Raw genomic sequence first — 23,345 nt, forward strand, 5'->3', positions numbered from 1 at the left:
CAGATGGGAAACTGGGGTCCAGCGAGGGGTAGGGGGATCTTCTGAGTGAATGACACAATCAGAACTGCCACCCAGATCTCCTGGATCCCCGTCAAGTGTCTTCCCACCACGGCCTCATTCTCTCATCCAGAATGTCCTTCTCATGCTTGGAAAGTCTGCCCATCTTTCCCATGAGCTGCTGAAGGCCCCTTCCTATGCGTCATCGAATGAGTGCCCTCCAGGTAAGCTCCCCAGGGACAGGGGTTGGTTGGTTTCAAGTTTGTACCCAGTCCAGGGCCTGGCCTATAGAAACGGCTCAGTGAAGGTTTGTTGAAAGGACCGCTGAAGAATTCAAAAGTCCATTCTACTGACCTTGCCTTTGAGGGTGGATGTGGTTACTTGGGTAGGAATTCGCATTGCCTTAAAGCCAAATGCTGCACTCTCTCAGGGCAAGAGGAGCCCATGAACTTGGGAGGTAGTGTTCTCAGGCTGTCCTCGCAGCCCCTCCACTTCCCACTTGCTGCTCGCGTTGCTGCCCGGGCCAGCACCAACACCAGCCGAGCAGCTCCCCCTCCCCCTCTGTGAACAGTGCTGTCTTTCCTGCTCACCTCCGCCCCGAGGGATGGAGAGAAAAATCTTTGGCCTGTGGTGTCAGACTTTGGTTCTCATGGCTGCTGGGCACCAGCCACAGGGAGCGTAAGGAGGAACGGAGATGACGGTGCAGAAGCAAACATCAGAGTGCATGAGTCGAGTCGGCGTCTCGTCCTGTTTCTCTGGATTCCCCAGACTTAATGAGCATGTGTGTGAATGTGACAGTCTTGCCCCAAGGCTCTTCTTGGTGGGGTGGCAACGAGGACATGGCCCCTCTGTCTCCTCCTCCACCTTCAGCTCTTAGGATTGTCTGATTGTCTAGAAAGAAACCATGCACGCTCACTTCAGGAATGGGGGATTTATCACAAGGATGCAAGGACGCCTCCTGGGACCCCCTCCAAGAGAACATTGGGCCTCGGGAGAGGGGAGAAGTGCCTGAACCCCGCCAACTGCCCGTCCTGCCTGTTTCCCCACTTTGATGCCATGCTGGGTCGCATCCCTGCTGCTCTCAGAGCTCCACTTTCCTGCCTTACTCTGCAGATCAGCTTTCTTCGCTTGCTCATCGACACATGGTCCTAAAATAGCTGCTCCACCTCCCCAGCCTGCCCGGACTGCCTGACCTCCAGCTCCGGGCCAGTCCCACCTGACTCCCAGGCTTTGGACTCCTTGGTGCTAAAATCTTAAAAGAGTGTATCTGATTGGCTGTTGGTCAGCCAGTGACTTGGGTCCTGCTGGGTCAGGTGTCCACTTTTGACCCAATTGTACGATGCCAGCAGGCAGGGGTCTGTGGTACCTGGTGCTGCCCGCCCAGGGTTGTGAGCCGGCAGGTTTGTTAGAAGGGGAAGCTGGGCGAAGCAGCCTTCACCTTCTAGGACCTAAATTTGGCCCCGTGGCCAGCCAGGCTCCAGTGGAAGGCAGTTTCCTTTCCAGAGCCATGACCATGGTCAAGGGTGCACCCAGCCACCTTCCTGTAACCCCTGCAGGGTGGGGCTGGACCCTCTTCCCCTCAGCTGCAGGCAGGGTAGCCTGGGGCCAGGGGTAGGTTTCCACGCCCCAATCTCTCCTTCCCCCACGTCCTTGCTCTTGAGTGTAGGGAGCTTCCACCATGCTCTGGCACACCTGTCCTTCCTCCACCCCAGCTACTGCCCCACGGCACCTGCTCCCCTTGATTCACAGCAGCCCAAGCCTTTGTGGGATGAGGGTGGCAGCGGGGGGACTCTCGCTGGGGTGAGGGGGACTCTCTGGTGTGGCTGGGGCGCTTCTAGCATGCTGCTCCTCACCTGTGGATTGTCTCCTGGGTCTCCTGAGCACCTTGTGCCTGTCTGGCGGTCTTTCATCTTTTGTGGTGGCTTAAAATGTGTCCACAAATTCTCTAAAAGGTGGAGTCCTCCCTTGAGCGACTTAGAGATGTGTTCCTAACAAATAGAATAAGACAGAAGTGATAGAGTGTGAGTCCAAAGACTAGGTCAGAAAAAGCACTGTGACTGCCTGTGACTGTCCTCTGGCTCTTGGGAGGCAGCTGGCACGCCATGCCCTATAGGAAGGCCATGAGGAAATGGGGAGAACTGAGGCTTCCTGCCACGGCACATGAACCAGCCACCTTACAAGTAGGCCTCCTGGTCCCAGTCAAGCCTTCAGGTGCCCACAGCCCTTGACTATAACCACATGAGGGAACCAGAGTCAGAGCTCCTCTCAAATTCCTGACCCTCACAAATTATGATGTGATAAATATTTCTGGGCTTAAACCACTGAGTTTGAGGATTATTTGTTACCCAGCAATGGACAACTGATGCATCTCCATACTTGTCTTCCTTGGGTGTTTGACATGTTGCGGGAAGAACTTTAATTCATTTTCCCATTTCTGCTATGAGAAGAACCAATGGCCGAGGTCACTCTTGGGTCCTCCCACCTGGGAGGCTGGGAGGAGGGTCTGGTGTTACTATCTAGCCTCCAGTGTGTGTTATCTTCTTCCTATGTACTCCTATGAGCCTCCCTCCTAAACTTCTTTGGGGGAAAATTCTTTGCTTTAAACCCAGTAGCAGCTTCAGCCTCACCCCCATCTCCTCTCCCAGGCTTGTGCATTGTCCGAGGACCTTCAGCTGTGTCCACCCAAACCCTTCCCTTCAATTGGAAGAAATGGGTCCCACAAAGTATTCAGAGTTCCTTGGGCTGCTAGGTCACACACTGGACCCAGTGGATCCCAGGAGGCAGAGATTTGCACGGCAAAGCAGAAGTCCAGTGGGGGAAACAATTCAGGCTCAATGTCAGGAGGTTTTAATTCTGGTTTTGCATATTCATGAAGTCCTGTGAGATTCGCACAGCTTCTTTAACCCTTTTGGGGTTCTGTTATCTCGTCTGTAAAATGGAGCTAAAAGTATTTTTCCTGATTGTTACAGGGATAAAATGAGATGATAAATGGGAAATGTTTCACATAAAACGCCTTACAAATGTGAAGATTAAAATATGAGGATTAAAGACAAACTATGACAGTATTTAAGGTTTATCCAGAATATGAGCTACCATTTTTTGAATAGTTACCTTATTTAATTCCGATGTTGGTATTCCTGTCCGCATTCTAGGATCAGGAAAGGGACTGTCAGAGAGGGGACCCAGCTCACCAGAAGTCCTCACATCCTCCATCTGTGCTGCCACCATTCCTAACCTGCACCCTAATGTGAATATGTCCTGAAGAATCCAGAGAAATGGTGAGCTCCACAAATAGCCCTGGTTCTGGCCCCTGAGCTCCCCCAGCTGCCTCATTCCTCTGCTCAGCTGCCCCTTAAAGGCTCTGGCGGCTGAGAAGGTCAAGGTCCTGACTGCTTCCTTTGTGACATGCCCCTGCCTGGTGTGCTTTTTCTTGGGTGTATACTAAGGGGATGGGGGCGGGGGTCCTGGTGGCAAACCGACTCAGAGCCTCTCAAGAACTGTAAACTGCTCCCTGTGTGAAGGAGAAAAGGTTATAGAACCACAGGGGGAGGTTTGGCCAGTGAGAAGTTAAAAGCCAGATTTGCTAGAGATAAGCTCTGGGTGATGACCCCGGAGGGAGGGCCGCATCCATTAGCACCTGTGGCCCTGCAAGGCCTTCAGACCATCTCCCCATTAGGCTGAAAGCCTGCCCACCCCCTCAGGTTTTGTATTTAGGGACAGGGGAATTACCTCAGTGAGCCAGGCCAACACAGTCCAGAGCCAGAGGCAGCGCTGCCTCAGCTCCTACAAAGCCCTCCTGCCCTTACAGCAGCCCTCCCCTGTTCACAATCTGCTCCTGGGTCCGCCCTCTCTCCCCTGTGTGGGCCGGACTTCCACATGCAGAAAAAGGGATTTCTGAGAATTTCTCCCAGGGATGCTTTAGTCAGAGGACCACAGTGCCCCTGGGATCCACGAGTCCATGTGCCTCTGGCCTTTTGAAAAGGAAGGTTCCTTTGCCTCTGTGCTGTCCTTCTGGACGAAAACCATGCATGCTCCTAGGCACCCTTTCCTCCCAGCCTCAGAGCTGCACACAGCCCCTGGGGTTAGGTAAGGACAGCCACCATTCGGGGGGTGCTTGGGGACAAGGGGGCAGTGGCAGAGACGGGATGGAGGGGGTGGGCAACATGTCTCCTGTCTGAGTCTGAGAAATCCCTCTTGCTGTTGCTCGTGGGCCAAAGCAAAATGTTTTCCCTGGCTCCGGGAGTACCTAATTGCTGCCCCCTGCTCACTGGGGCTGGCGCATTTGTCCCCACACAAGGGAAAGGTCAAGAAGCTGCTGAATTGCATTTTCCTCTCTCCTTGCCATGTGTCTCTGAAGATGAGTCATTCTCTTTCCTCTCTCGCCTCCCTCCCTCCCTCCCCCACCCTGGTCAGTCATCAGATCTGGGGCAAAATTGCTGCCCAGCCTGGCTGCCTGCTTCTCTCTGCCAGCAATGGGCTCCCAGGCTCCTCAGCAGGGCATGAGAGCCCCGTCCTAGGCCTGCGGGCCTTGGAGCTCAGCCTCCTTTATTTAATATTCTGAAATATCTATTGAGCAACTTCTGTGTGTCAGGTACTATGCCAGTTACACAGGAGTTGGGGGCATGGTTCCTGTACTCCCAGGCCTAGAGTTGAGTGAGGAGAGGAATAGTGAACACACACTCATGCACCATACACATGATCATGTGTAATTAACACCGTGATACGGGTCATAAGGGAAAAAGCACAGAGGGCCTTGAGAAGGCATGAGGAGCACCATATAGATGGGGCGGGGGGATGGCTAGGAAGCCTCCTTGAGACGAGACTTGAAGAAGAGAGTGGGGAAAGCACTTCAGGGAGAGAAACCAGCACATGCAAAGGTCCTGTGGTCAAAAGAAGCTTGGTACTGTAAAGAAGCAGCAAGGAAGAGTGAGGTTGACATACGTCGGGTAAGCACAGGTGAAAGGAGGGAAGATGAGGCCAAAGCATGCAGGGCCTTGAAGGCCAGGCTAAGAGACTCGAAATTTATCCTAAGGGCCAGTTTAGGCAGGTTTCTTATAACGTTAACAGGGCACTTACCATAGCCAGCGATTCTGCTCCACTTGCTGTATTTACCCAAAAGAAATAAAACTATGTGTGCACAACAAGACTTGCATACAACATTCCCAGCAGCACTGCTCATAATAGCTCCCAAACTGGAAACAACCCCAACACCCGCTATCTGGTGTTTAGATAAAATGGTGATGTGTATATACTGGCAAACTACAGAGCCACGAAAAAGAACCAGCGGCTGACGGATACATGTGGGAGGCGTGTAGCGATGGGGGTGTGGGGGGGTTCCAAAACTGCTATTGAGTGACAGAAATCAAAGAGTACATACTCTTTGATTCCATTTATGGAATCTTTGAATCAATGCTCTTTGAATAAGATCATAAATGAATCATATAAAATGATTCCATTTATATGAAATTCGAGAAAAAGCAAAACTAATTCACAGTGATAGAAATCAGATCAGGGACCGCTCGGGTGGGGCATGGGGGTGCAGGATGTTGACTGGGTAGGGGTGTGAGAGAACTTTCTGGGATGATGCGCTGAGGGTCACGCAGGGATATATATTTGTCAACATTCATTATCTGGACACTTGAAATGGGTGCGTTTTGTTTTAGTGTAAATGTGTCAATAAAACTGATTTTTGAAAAAAGCATTTTTTTCCCACTCGCCGAAAGGAGTATGGTTTCTATTACCCAAATAAAGGAACACACCACTTGCACAAACAAAACAAGACAAAAATGATTAGATTTGAGTGTTTTTGAAAGCCCTCCAGCTTCTGTAAGGCGAACGGGGAGGGGGAGCGTGTAAGTGGGGGATTACTGCCTGTGTTCAGGGAAGCCAGGATGTCGCCCCGGGGATGCGACCGGAGCAGACTGTGCACCCCCTAGGCTCGCCCATGGTGCTTCCTCCCCAAGCTCCATGGGCTGTGTTGGCCTGTAGGGGCACATGGCCCCGGGGTGGAGACCCTGGTCCCCGGTGAGAGGACCTGCATGCCCTTGCCAGCCGGGCCAGCTCACAGACACTCGGGTGCCCAGGTTATTCCTGTTGCCACACTCAGGCACTCACGTTCGGACTCACGCTCTTGCACTCAAGCCCCATGCATACCCCAGGCCACGTACCACAGAATTTTTTGCAGCCTGGGGGGTATGTGGGTTTGAATCCTGCTTCCCTCACGTGTCAGCTGTGTGATCTCAGCCCAGTGGCAGCCCCTGGGGGCTCGTTGTCCTCCTCTGTAAGGTGACAATGACAGCAAAGGTGGCTGCTTTCGAGATGGCCGTGAAGACCAGCCCAGATGAAGGACGGAAGGCAATCTGCACCGTTCCTGCACGCCCTAAAAGCTCCGCAATGATGATTCGTATTTCACGTTCACGCTCACTTCCATTCACACTCCAAAATTAGCAGAAGGTGTGGCAGGAAAGGCTAATTCATTTCTCCACGGAGTCATTCACTTGCCTCCTGCACCCCCTTCCTGTCCTGGGGTCCCTGCATCTGCTCCAGCCCTGCTGTCCCTTCAGACAGCTCTCCTGGATCTGCCCAACGGTCCAACCTCACCTTGCTCGAGTGGACATCAGGTGATCCTCCGTCCTGAGCGTGGGCAGGTGGGCAGGCCTGGGGGTACGGAGTGCAGCCTCCACCCCCTCGGGCCTGGCTCCCTCTTGCAGCCCATCCTGCAGCCTCATACCTGGTCCCCAGGAGCCAAGCCTGCTCGCAGCCCTCCTGGGAGACTGAGGTAATTGGCTCAATTAATCAGCTCAATTAGCACCTTCCGGGTGAGTGGATCAGCTCAGGTCCCACCCAGCCTCTGCCAAACGGGCTCCGCCTGTGCTGGCGCTGTGCTGGGCACAATGGCGTGGCACAGGGGACCTGGGTGTCTTGTGGCCTCCTTGGAGAGGCCCTGAGGGGGGAAGGAGTAAGGGCTGGAGAGACAGAAGAAGGGGAATAATGTTCCAGCTTTCATCCTTGTCTCAAACTCCATTCCTTTGCTAAGGAACAATGTAATAGGGTTTTGAATGAGATCATCGTAGTGGGTTTGAATGAGTGGCCCCCCAAAAGATATGTCCATGTCCTAAGCACCAGAACCTATGAATGTGACCTTATTTGGAAGAAGAGTCTTTGCAGGTGTGATTAAGTTAACAACTCTCAAGGTGAAATCATCCTGGATTACCTGAGAGGGCCCTTGATCCGATGACAAGTGTCATTATAAGAGACACACCGAGGATGGGCATGGGGAAGGCCCGAAAGCAGAGGCAGGGAGTAGAGTCACACAGCCCCAAGCCGAGGAAGGCCTGGAGCCACAGAAGCAGGAAGAAGCCAGGAAAGACTCTTTTCTGAAGCCTTAGGAGGGAGTGTGGGTCTGCTGACACCCTGATTTTGGGTCTCTGGCCTCAAGAACTGTGAGAGAATGCATTTCCATTGGAAGTCATCTTGTTTGTGGCAATTTATTTATCTTTTAAAGCGTTCTAATGCTCAAAAAAAAGTTTAAAAGTGACCTATTTGGTCCAAACAGACCTAGAGGGATAACTTGGTCACCGCATGGACAAGAACCCCCCTTGTACCCAAACTGCCACACCTAGTGGGCTGAGGGTCATTATTCATTTCCCTCCAGGAGGGGGCCGACTTATCATGTTCTACGTGTGCCCGGCTGAGGAAGGGGCCGAGAGGTCCCACTTGGAATCCTGATTGGGCCGGTGCTGTAGCTGGGCCCAGGCCCCAGGACGCAGGCTCCATCAGGAGGGCCTCCCATCAGGAGGGCTTGATTTGGGCCCCCCTCTGGCACCTGTATCCTTCCTGGGATGGTTGGAGACAGGCCAGGGCTGGGAGAGAAGCTCAGAGCCTTGGGGGCAGGGGCAGGGGATGGGTGTGAGATGTGCCTGGCCTCTGGGATCTGGGTGTTTCTGGGTGTTTTCTCAGAGCACCTGGCTCAGGGTTTGTGTTCTCATCAAACCTCATGGTGTGACTACCCACCCCTCCCACAGGCCCCGAGACTCTCTGGGCATCCGCTGTGCCCAGGCACGCCTGCCTCCTTGGTGCCCTGCTAATGGCTCCTGTGTAGGGAGAATCAGAAGGCCTGGCTGTGTTTCTGAATTGGGGGGTGGTCTGAGGCCTAGAAGAGGGGGAACGGGCACTCATTCCCCATTGTGCCTTTTAGGGTAGAGACACCTGTGTCCTCCTGTTGAGTTCCCAATTTACTGTCTTCTCCCAAGAAGCCTTTCTTCTGGTGGTCTTCTGGATTAGAAAAATCCAGGTTTCTGGGGAATTTAGTGAAAAGGTCATCGTCTACCCTTGGGTAGGCTCAGGATGGCAGCTAGCTCTGAGCAGTGATCAGAACATTGGACAAGGAGCAAGACCTCTGGTCTCAGCCATTGGTTGATATCTTGGGCAAGACACTGATCCCCAATGAGCTTCAGTTTCCTCCTCTATCAAATAAAGAGGGGGACAAGGGACTGAGTGGTCTCTGGGGTCCCTTTCAATCTCACTTTCTTTCTTTTCTTTTTTTTTTTTTTTAAAGATTTTATTTATTTATTTTTGAGAGGCCCAGAGAGAGAGGCAGAGATACAGGCAGAGGGAGAAGCAGGTTCCATGCAGGGAGCCCAACATGGGACTTGATCCCAGGACCCCGGGTTCACGACCTGAGCCAAAGGCAGATGCTCAACCAATGAGCCACCTAGGAGTTCTTCAACCTCACTTTCTATGGTTTGGACCAGAAAAGATGGGAAAGGACTCTGTGGGGCCAGCCTGCTTCTTAGACTCTCCCCTTCTCTGTGGTCCCCGGGGTTGGGTGGATTTCCCATTCCTCACGTTGGGCCTTGCTGGAGGAAGCTGGGCAGAGAAGCACAAGATCCAGCGCGGATGGGGTGGAGTGGCCGGGTGGAATGGCAAGGGCCCACCCCTTGCCTGGGGTGAAGGACGTGTCCCAGCCTCCTGATGGCTTTCATCCCGCAGCCCCGGCTCCATGGCTCCATGTCGGGTTGCCTGGTTGGAAGCATGTCTGCTTTCTCTCCCCAGAGATTTACAACAATATAATAGTAATAACCATTCATGGAGCGTCTGGGGGGTGTTTTGGGTTCCTTACATGCACTATCTCTAATTCTTATAACGACGAAACAAGGTGATCATTACACCTTCATTTCATTCACGGATAAAGAAACCGGCTCAGAGATGTTTAGCGTCTGCCTGACTCTGCATCATTAGCAAGTACCATAGAGACCTTGCTCCTTGTCTCGCCACACACAGCTTCCTGCTCCAGAACATGTGCGAGATAGGGTGGGGGTGGGGGCTGCAGGAGGGGAGGCTGGTCTTTGGAATGTTCCAGAGCCCAGGTGGAGGCTGCCAGGATCTCTGGTCAGCCCTGGGCTCCGAGCGCTGCCCAGCCTCCCCCTGGTGGGCTGCTCACTAGGCAGGCTGAAGAGCGGCGCGGAGAAAGGGGAGCCAGGGCCGCTGCCTGGTGGGAGGTGGGAGACGGGGCACAAGGGAGAGAACCGGGGGATTCAGGAGCTACTTCAGGCACTTCCTCCAGGAGGGCTTTGCTGGTTCTAGCAGCCCTGGGGTCCCCTCCACCACAGTCACATCTGATGAGTCCTGAATGGCCACAGTGGCTGGCGCTTGGCAAGACCCCTCCTCTTCCTTCCGGGCATGGCACCTGGATGGGAGGTCAGCAGACACCCATTCTGGTCACCCCTCTGTCTGGCTTCAGTTTTCCTAAGGAAAACTCCACCTAAGGAGCCCAAATGACATCTTGGCCCCTGGTTCATGACAGGCACGTCACTGCACAGATCAGCTGGGCTGTCCAAAAGTGAGGGCCTTGGTCCCCATTTCACCTTACTCCTAGGCCCCACCTTCCCTTTTCTAGAAGAACAGCCCAGAGCCCTGGACTTGCCTCATGGGCCCTGCTGCTGGGGAGACGCAGGGGAGATGCACACAGCTCCCATGCCAGTGCTGACATTGGAGGGAGACTGGTCCCGTGGGACACCCACGGGAATGGTCTAGATGTGTCCCTTCTCTCCAGGATGTTTCCTTCACCCCTAAAGCACTGATGCTTCCCGAGCTCCCGAGATCCCGAGATCTACTCGGGCATTAGGACCTGGAGCAGTGCAGTGGGCATTGCTGGCTGGCGGCTGCTGCTTCTTCTTTTGATTTTTCCTTTCTTAGGGGTGGTAGCGTTGGGGGTGGCTTGGGTGACTTAGTTCTCATCTCCCATTTCCCCAGGCCCCCCGGTGCCCAGGTGCCTGCATGGGATGCTCACGGCTTCCTTGGGGACCCCGGGGCCCAAGTTGAGCACCCACCGGGGGAGCAGGGGACAGGAGGCGCCAGCACAGAGCCCCGTTTCCTGACTGACTGACAAACAGGAGCGATAGCATCTCTCCCAGCCCTCCCCCGGGGCCTCCTTACAGACGAGTTCAGCCCGAGTCATCTCTGCCGTCAGACGCACCTCTCTGTCCTGTGGAGATAAACTCATCACTCTCCACGGCAGGTGGGGAGGGCCGGGAGGCGGCGGCTGTGCCCACTTCTGGGCCCTGCTCCCACGCCTGGCGGCGGGCAGGGTGCGGGTCTGACCAGGAGGCCTTCCCTCTCCTCTGCCCTTCACAGAGGCCTGCAGGATGGCTGGTGGGGGAGCTGCGTGCTCTCTGCAGGGGCGGGTGCGTGAGCGTGTGCGGGGCGGGGGGGCGGGTAGTGGGAAGATAGGGGGACAGGCTGTCACTCCAGAAAGGCAGAGAGGAGCAGGGGACCAGCTCAGCATTGGGTCTGCTCTGCATCCCTAGCTGAGGGTCTCAGCCTATCCGCAGGGCAGAGACATGGCTTTTTGGAGGGTTCTTCTTCCTTAACCGATAGTGTAGGATAGCAGTTCGTAGCTTTTGGGGGGTCCTAGATCTTTTGAAAAACTGCTAAAGGTAACAGACTGTCTCCCTCTCCAGGGGCATGTGTGTCTGGACACGTACACGTTTGCCACTGTTTGTGGGAATTCATAGGCTTCCCAGAAGGCTCACTGTGGTCTCCAGATTCAGAAATCCTACACTTGATGGCTTTTAGTCTCGTACCGTGTGTGTGAGGCAAAGCGGAGCTGCGGCCCGAGGCCTAAGCAGCGAGGAGTCTCGGGCTGGGGAGCATCTTCGGCTGACCCCAGCCCAGCCCTGCTTTTACTGCGGTCATCCATGTGACCTCGGGCTGGGCTGGCATGACTCTATGGGGCCCTGGCATTTGCCACCAGGGGTAATCTCTCCTTCCAGCTACACACTCTTCCACCTCTCACCCTCACCCCCAGTGCCCCACCAAATGTCCTACAGGCCACATGGTGTGCATATGTGGCATGAGGGCAACCAGAGCCGCCTGGAGCCATTTGCTCTGTGCTCTGCATAAGGAAGGGCTCTCTGCGGGAGCTGGAGCAAACTGGCATGGGGACTGTCACAGTCCCAGGTATGTCCCAGGTCTTGGCAATCCCACAGAGCTTATCCAGGCTTCTCCTGTCCTACCCTGAGTTAGAGGATGACATTTTGAAAAAAAAAAAAAAAAAAAACCTCTTGATTTCTTGAGCTGGAATCTGCCATTGTCTGCATCATCTTCTGAATCCGCTACAGAGGGACAATAATGAAAATAACCACTACCGAAGGCTCGCTGTGCACCGTGATCTCATTTAATTCTTGTATCATGCTCTGAGGCAGCTACTACTAGGGTCCCAGAGACAGAAGAGGAGCCCAAGCCCAGAGATGCAGGGACAGGTCCCAAACCTCACAGCTAGAAGCACCTAGAAGCTGTCAGGCAAAGGAGACCCGGGCTGTCTGCTCTCCCATCTGTGTCCTTAATCACACGCCGCCCCAGGAGCCAGTGTGTGGACACCAGGGGATGACTGAGGCCACACTTGGTCACCTCACAAGCTAGCATCCTCACACTGATGCTGACAAGTCAGTAGAATGATGGGATCTGGGTCGATAAGGAGGCAGAGTGTGCTGTGTGTGTGTGTGTGCACAGGGGTGCGTCTGTGTCTGCATACATGACTATCTTGAGTGTACCATTCTTTTGAAGACAGAAAAAGGCTCTGAGTAGATTCCATACCATATGTGGTACTTCAGCCTTGCCCTGCACAGGGGGGGCGGGGGCAGAAGAGGACCCAGGGAGGCTTCCTGGAGGATGCAGCACTTTAGTGGGATCCCCAAGAATAATTAAAGAGGATTGCCCTACCCGGGCTGCAGCTGAGTGGTGCAGCATCTTTGTGTATGTTGCACAAAGGCACGTCTTGCACAGCCCTGCTCTGGGCCCTGTCTGAGTCTATCCCAGCTTCAGTTCCTTGTTTGTCTAATCCCGATCCTCTTCTTCCTTGGCACTGTGTGTGTGTGCACATGCGGGGAGGGGCTACGGTTAGGACAGACACATGTGTGGCAACTAGGGCTTCCAAGTTCATGGGGGTTCCTTTCCTTGGGTTGCTCAAGGACATATGTGTGGACAGCACTCCAAGGCCCCTGCTTAGTCCTCCAGCCTTCTGACAGCCAGAGCCTGCATGGCCCCCACTGGGGCAGTATTGGGGTGGGGGCAGTGCATGGAGCTCTAGATTGCAGGCTACTGTCCCAACATCTGCCTAACTCATCCCCCGGGCACCCTTGATCCCCAGCAGGGCCCACCCCTGTTCCCTGGGCAACAACCAGCTTCCTGCCCTGGGGAAGTTGATCTTACTATGTGCACACATGTGTGTGCACGCATGCATGCATGTGCATGTGCGTGTGTGTGTGTGTGTTTGCAAAAGGGTGAGGGAAATGGGAAGGGTATGGGGACACACCAGGAGAAAGCATCCTGTGTGTCAGCAGTGGCCAACATGGATGCTGGGGGCACCTCTCTGTTTTCCCTTTTTTCCTGGTCTGGACTCTGGGTGAGCTTGGGAGCCCTGCTTGGCCACATCCCAGGTTCAGCCTGGCCCTGAGAAGCTAATTCCCAGCCACTGGCGGGACAGCTCTTTAACCAACCCCCAGTGGTCAAAAATCCACCAGATGCCCCCACGCCCCCTGCCCACTGACTCATGATGCTCCATAACCTCTCTGGATGCACGTGCGGCAGACTGAGGGGCAGGGGGCCTCCACGGGGCTGACCTAAATCCCACAGGCCACAGCCAAGGAAAGCCTTTCCCCTGAAGGCTCTAGGGCCCCAGAACGAGGAGCAGGAGTGTGGGTCTCCTGCCTCCCAGGCCCCCTGGGTCTGCGCGGGAGGCTGGGGCTGGGATGGCTTCCCAGCTCGGTGGGTGGCTAGGAGTTACTCATCCTCATACCAAGAGCAAACAGCAGCGGCTCAGCGGGGAGGGTGGAGGGGGCCCGGCCCATCCTGGGCTTGTGTTGCCAAATTTGTTTGTGTTTATTCTGGTTCCTCTGCACAACATGGAAACAAATGTGCTTGATCCCGCTGCTCTGTCTCTGCTCTTCACGGGGTTGGTGGCACAGGGGGTGGTGGCTTGGCTCAGGCCTGCCCCTTCGTGGAGAGGTTCCCTGTCTCCTGCCCCAATCCCAGTTCTTCAAGGAAAGGCCAGGGGCTGGGGTGTAGGGTTGAGGAGTGGGTAGGGGGAGAGAAGCCATGCAGGTGAGGCAGAGAAGGTGTGGAAAGTGCCTGGTGCCAGGAGTCAGGGGACCTGCGTCTCCTGCTAGCTTGGCTGTGACCTTGAGGGAGCACCTACTTTAATGAGCACCTACTAGTTACTTCTGTTCTTTCACCTCAAAGATACCTTTACTACCAAAAGTACCTACTCTAAAATGATGATCATATAACATGGTGGGACTGCTGAGTATCACTACAAGGGCGATCATATTACAATATATACATATACATGTAGCAAATTAACATACCATACAACGTAAATCTATATAATGTTTTATGTCAAATATACTTCAATGAAGAAGTACCTACTCTCATTCTTGGCAATGGGGGTATGGGCAAGGAAAAATCCTCGTCCCGTGGAGTGTACCTTCTGGTGGCTCTATGACACGCATATTCCTTGTTCATTTTACATGTGAGGCTCAGAAAGGGTAAGTGCTTTGCCTGAGTTCCCTCCACTTGCTCAGCGGGTCTTATACCCTCCCTGGCCTCAGTTTCCTCCTCTGCAAAGATGAGGAGTCAGATTAGAAACTCTCCCAGCCCTTCCATGCCTGGTGGTCTAGGGTGAGGGTGTGGGATTCAGAGGGAGGACTTCCCTGGGGTACATGCGTGTCCAGTGCTCGGCCTGATTTGAAGTGGGCACATTGTTTGGGGGGGGGTGCGTAGGGAGAGGGCAGCAGTGTTTTGAGTCAGTGGCTTGCCTTTTGAGGGGTCAGGCTCTGCAGCCCAGAGGATGTTCCGTCATCCTTGGATTAACAACAGAGGGCTCCAGGAGAAGTGCTGCCTGCATTTGATCCTCACCGATCAGCCGGGCGGGTCCAGGCCCCAACTTTTAGGGCGCTAGACCCAGACAGATGAGCAATCTTCAGGATGTCACCTGCCTGGGCAACACCTCTGCTTCCAGCCCCAGCCCCAGTCCCAGTCCCAGCCCCCAAGTCCAATTTCCAGGGCATCGCCTACCTGAATTGAACTGACATGAGGGAGAAGGCAGTGAGGGGGACATCCTGCTTGGAGCCCCCAAGGGAATGAGTGTGGAAAAGTTCTAGATGCCCTGAGAGCATGCAGGGAGGACCGTGTCCATGAGGACCCCTCAGCTGAGCCGGTGACAAGGGACCCTGCAGGCTTGGGGAGGGTAGAGGCGAGACTCGCAGGCTCTGAAGGCCCAGGAGGACAGACAGAGCTTCTCTCTGAGGGGAATACGGCTGGGAGCTGGGGAGGGGTGTGGGGTAGCAGAAGGCCCTGGAAGGTGAAGCTTCGCTGACGTGCTCCTCAAGATCAGAGCAGGGGAAGCAGTTAGCAAGGTTAGACCAGAGGAAGAACTTCCTAACTAAAATGCTTGCCATGATCCAACTGGGTGCTGCTTTTTCTGGAAGGAAGCCTGCCTGACCTCTCGACACCTGCAGTGGCAGCTCAAGCAGGGGCAGAGGGCTGGAATCCGAGACCGCCTCCTCCCCCTCCCCCAGGATCCTACCGATGCCCCACCTCCTAGGACCTCAGCCTGCCTGATATCGGGAAGGACCAGCGTTGGGGAGATATTCCTGTAGTGTTGGGGTCACCCTAAGAGCCCTCCCAGATCTGCCTCCCCTGCCCTCCCCCCACAGCCCCCACCCTTATCTCAGCCCCTGTCTCCTATCGGGCCTTGCATGGGAAGTTCTTCTGCAGGTCTGCCCTGCAGCAGGCACTGACTGGTGGGGAGTCCCCTGGTAACGGCCTGCCCGCCCCCCCGCCTGCGGGGACCTGGGGGGAATGTATTGCTCGTGGCAGCGTGTCAGTAGGCTCTGCGTGGCGCGGCCGGGCAGGGCTGACAGCGGAAATTGGAAGCTGGCTGCTGTTTGACAGGTATATTATTCCCGCTGCCCTCGATTTATTTACCAAACAGCATGCAGAGCCCCAGAAAGCTCCCGGAAAGACGGAGGGAGGTGAAGTTAAGGGGCTCAGTGGCCTCTGTGCACGGACATTGGTGCCACGTGGGAAGAGGAGTAGGGAGCCAGGTCGGTGTGGGGGTGGGGATGAGGGTGGGGGCCGTGGGTCTTGGGGCCGACTGCGGGAACTTCCCCCAGGGTCCCCACAAGATGGGGTTTCCAAAGCATCCTGGGGCTAGGGCCAGTGGTGTGGGGTCAAAGGCAAATGAGGACCTGTGCCCCACAGGTGTTTTGGGGAGAGAGCACTGCCTTGCCTCGGGCACAGGGGCTAGAGAGGGCTATGTTGTAGAGGGGGACCCCTCGAGAGATGGGGGGGCAGAGCAGGGCTGCCCAGTGCGGTTGTCTAGGGGCCCAGCAGCACCCAGGCACCCAGCCGGGGGGTGAGTGGGGTCTGACCTTGAGCTCATGGCTGGTTGCCATGCCAGGCACCCTGCCGCAGGGCTGTGTCTGCCTGGAGGGGGCACCTTTTCCTAGTCTGCTCAAAGGCGTCAGGTAAGCTAGTAACAAGTCTATGAAGAGAAGCCGAGTAGTCGGAATCAGGCAGGCTGGGATCCAGGCCCATCTGGGCGCCACACAACCCATGTGGCCCTAGGAAGTCCCAACTCCTTGCCATCTCCTCGCAAACCGTAACAGCAGCAATCCTAATGCCAGTTCTTGGGGCGGTGGTGAGGAAGAAATAAGATAATCTACACGAATGCTATGGAGGCAGAAAACATACACGTAGTTTTCCAGGGTTTCTAAATGAATAGAGGAAAAAGGCAGAGCGAACCCTCTGGAGCGTGCATCCCAAATGTGGAGTGGTGAGTCACGGGGGTGGGAACGTCTGCAGGGTGTTCGGGGTGGGGTGGATGTCGGAATGTGGGTGTGACTGTGTTGGCTCAGATGTGGATCTGCACTGAATAAGAGGAGGAAGTTCAACGGAGGAACCCTTGGCTGTTGCCGAGAGTCTGGGAGTGTGTGCTCCGTGTCTGAGTGCGACTGCACGCTGGCATGCACCTGTGTGCCAGGTAGGGCGTGAGGAGGTGTGTGTGGCTCTTGTGATAGGGCTTCTGAGGTTCTGACTGAGCTCTGTAGGGATGCACGGACTGTGTGCATGAGAGTTAAGGTGTTGGGGTCAGGGTGTGCAGGAGTGTGCACAACATGGTGCGTGTGCATACACACATGCGCGCACACAGTCCTCAGCACAACACGAGCGCAGTCTTGCAGTGTCTGCTGTATGTCTTCTGCCTCTGAACCTGATGCAAAATTCATGAAGCATCAGTTTCTAGAAAGGCGGAGATGGAGATGGAGCGGGGATTACGCCCCATCCTGCCTGGTGAGTCATAGAACAGAGCGGGGCTTACATTGTAAGGTTCCCTCCTCCTTGGGGGTGCAGTGTGGGCTGAGATGCCCGTCCACCTATTTTTTTTCTGGCACTTGGTCTGGGGACTTCCTGGGCTTGTAATGATGACTGTCCCACCTCCATTGCCCAGCTCACTGACCATGGTCCCAGAGGCGGAGCTGATGGATTGGCCCAGAGGCCTGCAAGTGCAGGCAGTAGAGAGGGAGGTGCTGGGGGCCCAAGTCATGTGAGCCTCCTGTGCCCATCAGACCAGGCATCTCTGGAATAGTGGGCAGCGCAGGAACCGGGGACCACAGGTGTATGTGGGAAGCAGCATCTCTGGGGCGGGCAGTCTCCGGAAACCCCGGTCAAGCCTCCGTGTTGGTCCAGCTCCTTCTTCTCCAGAGTCAGAAGGGAACAGAGACTCTGCAGCAGGTTCATTCACACCTGAAAGTTGCCCCTTTCATACCCCTGAGGGTGAGGGGCTCCCGGGATGGCAGCGCAGCAGGGATTTCAGGGCCCTGGGTGAGCAGCGTGCCATCCTTGCTCTGATGCTGGCACCCAGTTTCCAGTGATGGATATGGCTGGGATGTGGGGCCCCAAGATGAGCCCGGCATGCTGACCCCTTCGGAGGAAAGTGCTGGGGAGGCTGGCCGGGGTGCAAGTACACCAGCTGGGAGTGAGACAGGAAGCCCAGAGGGGCAGGGGCCCTGTCATGTCCATTTACGCTTTGTGTACTGGAACTCGGCCCTCTGGGGAAGGGGGAGTGTGGGCGGGGGTAGGCGATGCCAGAGAGGCTGGGGGGCCATCTGTCCCCCAGTCCAAGCCAAGACATGCTCATTGCCCACAGCCTTCTGGGCCCCAGACCCAACCGTTTCCTGTGTCTTCTCCCTCTGGCCACCTGCCTGGCCACGTCGGGCCCCTGCTCTGCCCACCCGGGCACCTCGTGTTTGGGCCTCTGACCCTGCCGCTCCGTCTTTCTTTCTCAGCCATCCCATCCCCCCTCGTTCTAGCTCCTTGTCTAATCTCTGTTCTGAATCTGAAGCACTTTCACCTGAAATCCCATTCCCCGTCTTCTCTTTGGATGCCCTCGCCTCAAAAAACCAGCCATTACAGAAAGAGGAGGCTGGGCTGGAGGGAGGCTGGGCCAAGGAGCCCCCATGCCCTCTCCCCTGCTGTCCTCAGATGGGTGTCACCACCCCAGAGAGGAGGTGGGGTGGTGACACCCATTGCCATGGGCCATTGTGCACACAGGTGTGCATATGCTTACACGTGCACACGCACATGCACAGCTCCCTTCATGGGGAGGGGAAGGAGGACTTTAAGTGAGAAAGAAAGGAGGTCCAGGTGACATTGGTGCTTCATGTGTATCAGTGCAAGGGCTCATAAAGGGGAGTGAGCCAGTGAGGCAGGAGACATACACTCGGGCCTTAGCCTCTCCGGGCCTCGTCCTCCAGGCCTGCTGGCTGCTGCCCAGGACTCCTCGGGCATGTGTCCGCATAGGTCAGCCCTCCAATCCCCGGAGGCACTGAGCTGTTCCTGTGGCCAGCACCCCGCAGTTAAGTGCTGGGATCCTGAAGACCCCAGGTGCTGGGATCAGCCCTGAACCCGACTCCTCGGCTGAGGACTCAAGACCCTTCACAGCTGTCTTGGCCTTTCTAGTTACCCCCCTCCCCGGGCTCTGTGTGCCTTCTCATCAGCTCCCTGGCATTAAAAACCCCAACAATGCACACAAACTAACAACAGAAAATCCAACCAAAAAGAGCTTGGAAGTCAGATTGGCCCCTGGGTGGGCGGTCCCATCCCTGCCATCTTCTTCGCTCTGGGTAGTCAGCTGGATGGTTCTTCCTTTTCCCAGCCTTTCTCAGCCGTGTTGACTTTTTTTTTTTTAATTTATTTATTTACGATAGGCACACACACACAGAGAGAGAGAGAGGCAGAGACACAGGCAGAGGGAGAAGCAGGCTCCATGCAGGGAGAAGCAGGCTCCATGCAGGGAGCCCGACGTGGGATTCGATCCGGGGTCTCCAGGATCGCGCCCTGGGCCAAAGGCAGGTGCTAAACTGCTGCGCCACCCAGGGATCCCCAGCCGTGTTGACTTGAGAGCTCATATGACCCTGGCCACAGGGATTGGTCCGGAGCTGGGGAGGTCAGCCTGAGGACGTCTGTTGGAAATTCTGAAAGGGGCCCTCTTTCCTCTGGCATGGCTGAGCAGAAGGAAGTGTACCCCAGGCTCCTTTGTCTGTGCCTAGAGACTCTTTTGGGGGAATAAAGCCAACACAGGACAGCAGAGGCAAGTGACAGAGAAAACAGTACTTAATAACCTTGACTGAGAGCCTGGATACAGCCATACCTGAAACAACGAAACCACATCTATTCCTGGACAGTTCACTTCCACCAGCCAGTTGCTTTTTTTTTTTTTTTTTTGCCAAAGCCAGTTTGAGCTGGGCTTCTGTCTCTTGCAGAGTAAGGGGTTGACTAATAGAGAGAGATGACATAAGCTCCCTGAACCTGAGTCTTCTCATCTGTGAAATGATCTCCTTAACAGCATTGAAAGCATCGGTACTGAAGGGCGATGCCCACCAGGAGGAACAGCAATGCTCTTGGTACCTCTTGCCGTCGTTATCTCACTTGATCCTTTTGAGAATTCTGGGGGGTCCTTAGGACTGTAATGATCACACCCCACTCTGTGGGGAACATTCTCAGAGTCGGGGATGGAACAGGTACCAGGTAGCTTTCATGTGCTCTGCCCCAGGCCACTCTCCACCCTCTGTCCCAGGGAGGCTGATCCTGTGCTTCTGGATCCCCCTGGTTCTGCCAATGGGGAGGCTCCAGTGGCATCAGAGACACTGATCAGACCCCCACTGGGGTGGGGGATGGGAAGCCTTGGACTGGCCATGTCCCCTGACTGAAGCTCTGTACTCCTCATGTCATTTCAGAAACTATTTGCTCCCTTTGGACTTTGATGTGGGTAGTACCTCTGCTCCTCCCCCCCAACACCCTGCCAACACATTTATAAAATGTGCCTTTATTCAGTCCCCCCTCACTGGTTTGGCCATGGCTATCCCATGGAAACTGGTGTTGTCAACTTTGTCAACAACTTGAAGTCAGGTATGGACTATCTATACTACTCAGTGGTCCCACCATCCCAGGACCTGTCACAGTCCCCCCTTCCTCCAAGCCCCAGGAGAGCCACACTGTCTCCCAGGAGCTTCCCCAAATCCCCGTCCTTTCACCACGTCCCATCAGATTATCCTCCCCCTCCACTTCCCTCTGCACATTGCTTGCTTCTTTGTCTGTTGGGTATTGGTGCCTGCTGGACAAAAGGACCTCAGATGACTCCCCTTGAATTTCCAGTGCCCACCACTTCTGCCTCCAGCCCCTCAGCCCCTTCCCAGGACCTGGTGCATAGTAGATATTCAATAGCCGTTGATCGAATTCAATGGTGGAGCAGGAGGTGGATTCATAGGATGTGGCCACAGGAGCCTCATGCATGAGCTTTGGCTTCTTTCTGGAATGCCCTTCCCTCCTCTAGCTGCCTGGAGAATCTTCTCTCATCCTTTGAGCCTCAACTCAAACGTCACCTCCTCCTGGAAGCCTTCTCTCAGCCAACGATCTGGCTCTTTTGGTACCTCAGCTGTACCTCAGCAGCTCTTACCCAGCTCCCTCCGTGTGGCCCGGAGCCCCCAGAGCAGGGCTAACCCATGTCAGTGCTTCTCCCTCGTGGCCAAACACTGTGCTCAGTGCAGGCTGGATACTCAATAGATGGCCACACAGTGGACAGCAGTGGCTGGGTCTCTTATTTAAAAATATCCCCCTACTGGGTAGTATGGGGGTAGCCCCTGATGGAACATGGGGATCATGGGCAGGGGGTCATCAGAAGAAGGATGTCCTCCTTGAACAGGGAAGTGCCCCCCTCCCCAAGGCACAAGGGACACTTACATGGATCCGCAGGACCTTGGATGTCTGGGAAGCATTCCTGGACAGCAGGGGTTAAAGGTGACACGCATCTTGTGAAGAACAGCAAAGGCCATCAGAAATTGGGTTGTGTTGTGCTCTCAGGCCTGTGCTTGGGGTTTAACTCTCGTTGAAGCTCCAAGGGCAGGTGCTTGCCCTGGCACTGCCCAGATGAAGAACCCCGCATGAGAGGGGTAAGGGAGCTGCCTGAGACCAGGCTCAGGAAGATCTTGGCCTCACATTCAAGCCTGGGCGTAAAGCTTGTGACTGCAGCTCAAGTGGAGGCAGAGGGGACCGGAGGGAGGGGTCACGTAGTGGCCTCCACCTTGACAATGAGCCAACTGTGCTATGTGAGTCTGATTACCTGGCTTCCTGGGATTTGGGGTGTGAATTTTCTCGGGCTGTGCCTGTACCATTGGGTCCCTGTGTGACTGAACCATAGGGACCTAAGGGGAGGGTCACAGGGCCAGGCTTGGGCCAGGGTGGCCCATATTCAGGCAGAGACCCCAAGGGGAAGGGGAAATCTGGGCACCAGAGGGTCTCTGGCCCAGTGTCCGGCTGCCATTCCAGCACCTGACGTAGCACTGTGCTAGGACAGGAACACCCAGAGCACCCAGGCTCACGGTGCTGCTGGCAGGACCGGCTCTCAGTGCTCTCCTCACAGAACTGCGCCTCGGCTAAGCTTCCAAAGGAGCAGCCCAGGCTGGGTTTCCTTTCCCGGGGCCTCGGGTGCCAGCAGCCTCCCAGGCAGGAGGAGTGCCCTCACAGCACTGCAGAGATGCAAACACATGCCCCTGAGCCAGCTGAATGACGGCGAAGGGTCCATCCTTTGCTCCCAGACCCGCATCAGACTACAGAATTATAGACTGGATGGAAATAAATTAAAATTATCTGCTGTTTTAGCTCTTTCATTCTACGTAGAACTGCAAGCCAGTTCTGGAAGAAGAACGAAAGAGCTCAGGGCTCCCCAGAAGCAGAGAAGGAAACTGAGCCTGGGGTTCCCACCCTCCCTCCCCAGGGCCCTGCAAAGACTCCGCTAATGCAGGAGCAGCTCCTCCGCACTCTCCCTCCCCGGGTAGCCCAAGGGAGAGGCTCTGGATCCCAGTGGGTGATGCAGTATCGACGACTTCCTTTCTGTCTTCTCGATAACCAGCTCCGTGCACAACAGATCAATTTGCAATCATAGCTGCTTTCCAGCGCTAACTCACGGGCTGGTGCTGCGACGGCCACCACCTGCTTTCCTTCCTGCCTTCCACAGCTAGAGCTCAAGGGAGGGGGGGAGCAGTGGGTGCCTGGGACTCAGGTGTCAACCTGCCTAAGGCCTGGGGGGCCACACCCCCTAAGCGGGGCCCTCTCCCAGGGGCAGGGGATAGTCTGGAAGGGAGGGAGCTTTGGCTCTGCTGTAGAGGGACATGGGGGTTGGGGGTTGGGGATACCAGGAAACAGATGAAAGGCCTGTATGAAGAGCACGTGAAAGGCACAGGTGAACCCTGGTTCTCTGCGTGGCAGGGACCCCAGAGGCCATCCAGCCTCTCTGCAGCACACAGAAGATGAGGGTGACACCATCCTGCTCCTCACACATCCATCTCCTTCCACAACACATCGCCCTCTCTCCAGCTGTCAGTGTACAAGCGAGGTGATGCTCTGCAGGTGCAGCAAGCCCCTGAGGCCACCCAGAGCCCAGTGGCTCCAGTATCCATGCTGGACTTCCCATAATAGATGTCCAATCAGTGTTTATTGAATGAAAACCTGCGTGCTTTAAAAAAATATGGATGAGCCAGCCTCATCCCGGAGTTACAGAATCGGAATTGGGGTGGGGCCGTGGTATCCAAATTGTTTACAGAGCTTCTGGGGGGCGGGTTTCTAGCGAGGTGCCCAGGATGAAACCAAGAGGAGAAGCCACTTGGCCAGGCCCCTGAGCTGAGTGGTGAGATCAGAAGCCCGGCCTCCGAGACAGAGGTGGGCCTGGGCTCCCTGGACGTGGTGCACCTGCGCAGGGGTGCAGGTGGGCAGAGGGGAGGCCTGTGGAGGGAAGGGGCTCGAGGTGGAACTGAGGACATTCATTCCTTGCTGGAGAGAAACTGGGGCCGTGGAGGGAGAGGTGCCCTGGGGCCACCTGGTCTGGGCTCTCGAGAGGAGCGGCCACCCTTCGGCAAAGTCCTAAAAGGCTTCCTTGAAAAGGAGGAAGTTGGATTTCTGTGGCAGGCCAGGCCAGGCGAGGCCATGTGGGGGTGGACGTGGCATGAGAGCACCAGGGGGCGGCAGACCTAGCCCCGAGTCCTCGCTCTCCATCTCCAGCCCCTTCCCCACACCGTGCCTCAGTTTCCCCTGCTGTCCCCTGATTTTAAAAATGGGGATAATTGCACCAGTTCGCTTGCAGTGTGAGTGTAAAGAGAAGATGAGAGCATGTGGGGAAAACCACTTTTCGGCCGGGAATTGCTACACACACAAACACACACACGGAGGGAGCCTGGGGCCCGAGTTTCACAGACCAGGGTCTGACTCCGGTTCTGCGACTTCCTAGCTGTGCAACG

The sequence above is a fragment of the Nyctereutes procyonoides genome, unplaced genomic scaffold (assembly GCF_905146905.1).
Source record: "Nyctereutes procyonoides isolate TBG_1078 unplaced genomic scaffold, NYPRO_anot_genome, whole genome shotgun sequence".
NCBI classification, from domain to species: Eukaryota; Metazoa; Chordata; class Mammalia; order Carnivora; family Canidae; genus Nyctereutes; species Nyctereutes procyonoides.